The following is a 6,000-nucleotide window of genomic DNA, read 5'->3' as shown; positions in this document are numbered from 1 at the left end:
TTTCTACAAACAATCCAGTGTTGTTTGGTTTTTGGTGAGGTTCAAGACTTTGTTACCAAGAGTTAGTTAATCTTTACCACCTCATGATATCTATCTCGAACAGTGATCTTGTATTTCAGGGTGCAGGAACCAGTACGTTGTCTCTCTTGGGGCTGGGGCATTTTTCCTATCTGCTCAAGTAAGATCCATCTGAATAGGGTGCCTGGGTAACTCAGTTGGTTAAGCGTCTGGATCCCAGGTCAGGATCCCAGGGTCCTGGGATCTAGGCCCAAGTCAGACTTCCTGCTCAGTGGGGAGTCTTCTTCTCCCTCAATCCTTCCCCCTTGCTTGTGATCTCAAATAAATAATGTCTTAAAATAAAGATCCATCAGAATAAATTTCCCCCTCAAAGAAAGGATGCTGCAGGATGAATGTTGCAATTTATTTGGAAAGAAAAAAATACTAATACCTGCCTGCTTGTAGGAATACGGCAGAGAAGGATGTAAGATCCCCAATCACACACAACTGAAGTTTAAATGAGAGGGGGAAATAGCATGAATCAATTTCTGAAGGGGGAGATCGTCATAAATAGCTCTCGGATGGCAAGTCAGTTTCACTTCTGCTTGTTTGAATGTGGCTTGTGACTGTGGCCACAAAGGGCTATATACCCCAGCTGGTTCCACATATCTATACCAAGGCAAAGAAACTGCCACCATCTCCTCTGTGGACTCCTAGAGCTGAAGCAGAAAAAGTGACATCTGGTAAGTTGTATCTCTTATGTAATTTTTGCTGTAATGTATGATTGGTTTAAAGAAATAGACTTCAGATTTATAGAAACATTGAGAAGATAGTACTAAGAGTCCCCATGTAACCCATATCCAAGTTCCTCTCTTATCTTACAACAGAATGGTTCATTTGTCACAATTAATGAAACCATATTTGTATCATTATTAACAACTAAGGGCTATACTTTATTCAGATTGTCTTAGTTTTCTTTCTACTGTCCTTTTGGTGTTGTAGGATCCCATCCAGGACACCATATTACATTTCATTGTCATGTCTCATTAGGCTCCTCTTGGCTGTGACAGTTTTTCAGAATTTGTTTTTGATGATATTGACAGTTTGGAGGAGTACAGGTCAGATATTCTGTAGGCTTAACCCCTATTGGAATGAATCTGTTTTTCTCATGATTAGACTGGAGTGATGGGTTTAGGGGAGGAAGATCACAGAGTTAAAGTGCAGCTCTCATCATATCACGTCAAGGGTACATACAGACGATTTGACCTCTGACTGTTGTTGACCTTCATCACCTGGCTGAGGCAATGCATCAGGTCTCTCTACTGTAAAGTTACTTTTCTCCCCTCCTTTCCATGTTGCCCTCTTTGGAAGGGAGTCACTCTGCAAAGCCCTCACTGAAGGAGTGGGGGGTTATGCTCCCTCTTCTTGAGGTTGGAGTACCTACATAAATTATTTGGAATTTTTCTATATGGAAGACTTGTTTCTTCTCCCTCTCATAATTGTCTTACAGTAAGTTTTTTAATGAAGGAAAGTGGGTTTCACTTTCTGATTGGTTTAAGTGAATTTTAAGGCTATGCAAACACCAATGAACTAGAATCTGGAGAATCAGGTTTTTGCTTGAATTTTACATAAGAGTGTGATCTTAGGCAAGTTACTAATCATTCCTTCCTTCCAAAAAAACAGCAAGTTCAGTCATCGTTAGGGATAGTATTAATGTCACAGTTATTTATTTATTTATTTATTTGAGGAAGATAGAGAGAGAGGGAGCACAAGCGGGGGCAGGGGAGGGACAGAGGGAGAGGGGGAAGCAGACTCCCCGCTAAGCAGGGAGCCTGACACGGGGCTTGATCCCAGGACCCTGAGATCATGACCTGAGCCAAAGGCAGATGCTTAATGGACTGAGCCACCCAGGTGCCCCTATAAATGTCATCTTATGCCTCATTAGCTTTGGTAAGCTTGGGGGAGCAGTATGAGAGGATTGGAATTCATTTTGTTGGACTCTGATAATGTACATTATGAAAATATCTGCTTATTTTTCTTACCTCTTCTTGAGGGGGTGGGAAGGAAGGAGAAAATCATGTTATTCTAGTAACTCCTTTACTATATCCACCACTGGGGACTGCACGTCTCAGGTTGCACATACTAGCCCATGTGTTAATGTTGAAAATATAAATCCTATCCTTTGGGGATTCGAAAGCTCTTGTTTCATTTTTGCATTGGAGCTAATGTGTTTAAATTGCTTTTTTGGCACATACCTAGCTTGGAAGAACAGTGCGATGATGTCCAATAAAATGGTTAAGACATGTTGCCAATACCAAAGGTATTAAAACTTAAAAAGAAAGGAAATAAATCCTAAACGTCACCAGCATTCCATAAGTTTATTAAGAATCTCCTTCTCCTTATTTCATACTCCAGCCACCTCTCTATGGGAGGAGGTGAAGACTTCACCAAGGACTCTTGAAGGACAAAGAGATAGAACTCTCAAGGTGATTGACTGATCAAAGTGGACAAGAATGGAGTCAGTTTATCAGAGAAGGCGGCATATGTGCTCTCAAAACTAAATAGACTTGACCCTGGTGAATACTTGTACTAATTTCTAATTTAATTGTCTTCACCAAATATTCTAAAAATAAATACCATTTGTACAGATGCTTAAGTGCCTGCAGACCAACTGTGCATGCAATATCACATTTAATCATCACAATGAACTCCTGATATAGGTCTCTTTATATTCCCATTTTATATGTGGATAAACTGAGGCTTACAGAGTTTAGGTGATTTGTTCAGTGTTACATTGGAGTTCTGGAACATGATCCCCAAATCCAGACATTCTGACGCCAAATCCTGAGTAACTTCCACTACACTGTTCACATTTTGCCATGTAAGCCCTGTGTGTGTAGACACCTTCCCCAATGTAGCCCCAGCACCTAGGAACAGTGCCCGGCACATAAGAGATACTCAACAAATACTTGAATAAATGAATGAATGAACATAGTTCCTGCCATTATTAATCTTACATCTAAGATACATTTAAAAGATACACCTCATTCCTTCCACAAATATTTGTTCAGTGCTTACTATGGACCAAACCCTTCCCACATTCAATAAAAGTGGGGAGTAAACCAGTTAATGATCAGAATACCCCTTAAAGGAAGTTTGCTAAGTTAGGAGAAAGAAATGCAAGGATAACAAAAATCATGTTAGGAAGGGTTAATGATGAGAAGCAAGGTAGGATGAGATGAGATTCTGGCTGAAGGAGAACAGCTAGGGGAAGAGAACAGGATGTTTACAATTCTTAAACACATTCGATTCTGTAACAGACACAGAAGGAATGCAGTGAAAGTGTTCTACTCAGTCTCTCCCCCCACCTCTCTCTCTCTCTCTCTCTCTCTCTCTCTCACACACACACACACACACACACACACACACACACACACACACACACTGGGTTATTTTACTTCTGAGGGCACTGAAGAATTAATGTTCAATCAAAAGCTTCAGTTTGAGTCCCAAGTACAATTTTATCTAGTAGCTACTCTCAGTCCTACTCAACAGCCTTCATCCCCAAAATGACTTTGTCATGTATTTGAAGGAACCCCTCATTTGTGAACGCTGTTCCCTCCATTCTCCTGCACTTAAGCTCCAGAGGCTTTATTTATATAGTACCTGTGAGAGGCTGGAATGGAGAGAACACTGAACTTGGAGTCACTCTGACCTTGGACAAGTTCTTTCCCCTCTCTGGGCTTCAGTGTCCATATCTGTAAAAGAAGGGGCTCAAGAGCATTCTTTATTTAATTAAACTATATGAAGTTGTTCTAGTCAAGGAATAACTATTGCATTTGTGCATTTGATGAAAAAAAAAAGACGTCAAGTAAACACAAACAAGAAACGGAGAATGGGAGAAGCAAGAATAACTGTCAAAAGTCACAATTATTTAACAGGAAATGCGTTCTGTGCAACCTTCCCATATCTAGCCAAATATGCAGAGAGTCTCATTTAAAAGATGCTATTCTTAGCCTCTGTGCACATGAATGTAAATAAGTACTAAAATCAAAACTTAAGTGCTAACCGCATCGTTGATATACAAGTGAAATAAACCACACGTGAAAACCTTGTCTGTTTGAGCAATAAATTTGAACTCTTTTCAGTTGCTTGTCCACAGCAGCCAAACTTGCACAAAACGCAACCACCATTACTGCCTCTCCTTGAGGGTAAAGTTGATCTGCACATAATTTGAGGAAGGACTGTGCACCCATGGGTCATTTGCTCCTGAAAGCGAAATGAACTTGAAATTACAGGAATCTCCGTTGTGTTGCTTTTGATTACACAGGAGCCCTAATAATTGGTAATGTCTTGGTTTCAGCGGCAGGTGACATTTCAAATTAAGGCTTTTAATCTTTTTGGCATCCAACTACATCAGAGAATATTCACATTTTAAAGACTAGTTCCATCTCTCATAGATGGGGAAACTAAGACCCAGGGTGATAAGATGACTTGTCTGAAGTCCTACCAGCTACTTTGGTGGCAAAGCCAGAACTCTACGTTTCACACCTGATAGGCAGCTTACCGCCCTTCCTGCCATCACCTAGTTCAGCTCAGTGACTATGTACTGAATGTCTGCACCATACTACCCTCCCTATTGATACATTTGTTTATAAGTTTTCTTTTTTTTTTTTTTTTTTTTTTAAAGATTTTTTTTATTTATTCGACAGAGATAGAGACAGCCAGCGAGAGAGGGAACACAAGCAGGGGAGTGGGAAAGGAAGAAGCAGGCTCATGGCAAAGGAGCCTGATGTGGGACTCGATCCCATAACGCCGGGATCACGCCCTCAGCCGAAGGCAGACGCTTAACCGCTGTGCCACCCAGGCGCCCCTTTTTTTTTTTTTTTTTTTTTTTTTTTTTTTTTTTTGTTTGTAAGTTTTCCTTTGAAGTGCCTGGTGTTTCTTTCATTCTGCTTTCTCAGCCTTTTTGTTGGTGATCCCTTCCCACTTTCCAGTGTCTTAGTTTGCCGATCAAATGGTCCCTTCCTGCCAGTCTTTGAACACTAGCAGAAGGAATTGGAAGCCCCATTTGCCACAACCACAACTCAGATCATTTCCCATTTCTCCACGTTTCGGTTAGGGATCACAAATTACTCATGTACTGGTACCATAGATGCCCCTGCATTGGGAGGCTCATGGTTCGGTGTCTCCACTGCATGCAGCAGCTAAGCCCAGCCCAAACCCGAATAGCTGCATACTAACAGCCCTTGCTGGCCATTGTGTACTGTTGATTTCATAAATGAAGTTAGATGAACTGAAGTTCCTATGACCCTAACGGAAGTCAAAAACCAATGCCCAGGATTTGGCGAACATGTCTCCTCTAAATCTCCTTCTCTCTCAGACTGAAGGGCCTTCATCTCAGTGTTTATATGGTGGCAACACTTACCAACTTGTTAGTTCTTTTGGACTTCATCTGACTTCTCTATTTCTTCCTGGATTGTGGCTACCAGAACACAAGTTATCCTGGAGGTCTGCAGTCGATTTGTCTGTTGATAGGACCATATATTTTGTTTTGTTCCCAGCGCTCCCTATGATGTGGTGCCTAACACTTTGTGTGATTGTGTGATTGTGGCTCCTTGAGCTGCTGTCTTCAGACAACAACAGCTTGCTTTCTTTCTTGGGGTAATTCCTAGTTCTGTATCTAAAGGTATTGATGGGTGGCCCCTGGCTGGTTCGGTTGGTGGAGCACGAGTCTTCATCTCTAGTTCAAGCCTCACGTTGGGCATAGAGCCTACTTAAAAAAAAAAGCGAGCTATTGATAGGCATTGCCATGTACTTGCACATGTTATAGCTCACCTACCCTTTTGTTTTCCTATCCTACCTAGGTTTCGATGTGATTTAACATTTCCAACTCAGCATTAGAAACCAGGAGCTGCTTATGTGTCTTGTGAATTCTTGTGACCTCATAGAGGACTTCTACCACTAGCTTCACTGGTGAACACTTCAAGTAAGAACATAGAA

General features: G+C 41.2%; 1 protein-coding gene across 2 annotated transcripts in view; it reads left to right on the top strand.

The window, feature by feature from the left end:
- Positions 1 to 609: 609 nt before the first annotated feature.
- Positions 610 to 6,000, top strand: part of NUGGC (nuclear GTPase, germinal center associated) — a 50,711-nt gene continuing 45,320 nt past the window's right edge. For both annotated transcript variants that reach the window (XM_034661339.1, XM_002914430.4), the window contains exons 1-2: positions 610 to 740; positions 5,865 to 5,986. The gene's annotated coding sequence lies outside the window, so the exon portion shown is untranslated. The remainder of the gene's footprint in view (positions 741 to 5,864; positions 5,987 to 6,000) is intronic.

This window comes from Ailuropoda melanoleuca, chromosome 5 (genome assembly GCF_002007445.2).
Source record: "Ailuropoda melanoleuca isolate Jingjing chromosome 5, ASM200744v2, whole genome shotgun sequence".
In the NCBI taxonomy this organism is placed as follows: Eukaryota; Metazoa; Chordata; class Mammalia; order Carnivora; family Ursidae; genus Ailuropoda; species Ailuropoda melanoleuca.
Note: the sequence above shows the minus strand (reverse complement) of the source record. Positions and strands in the feature narration are given on the sequence as shown.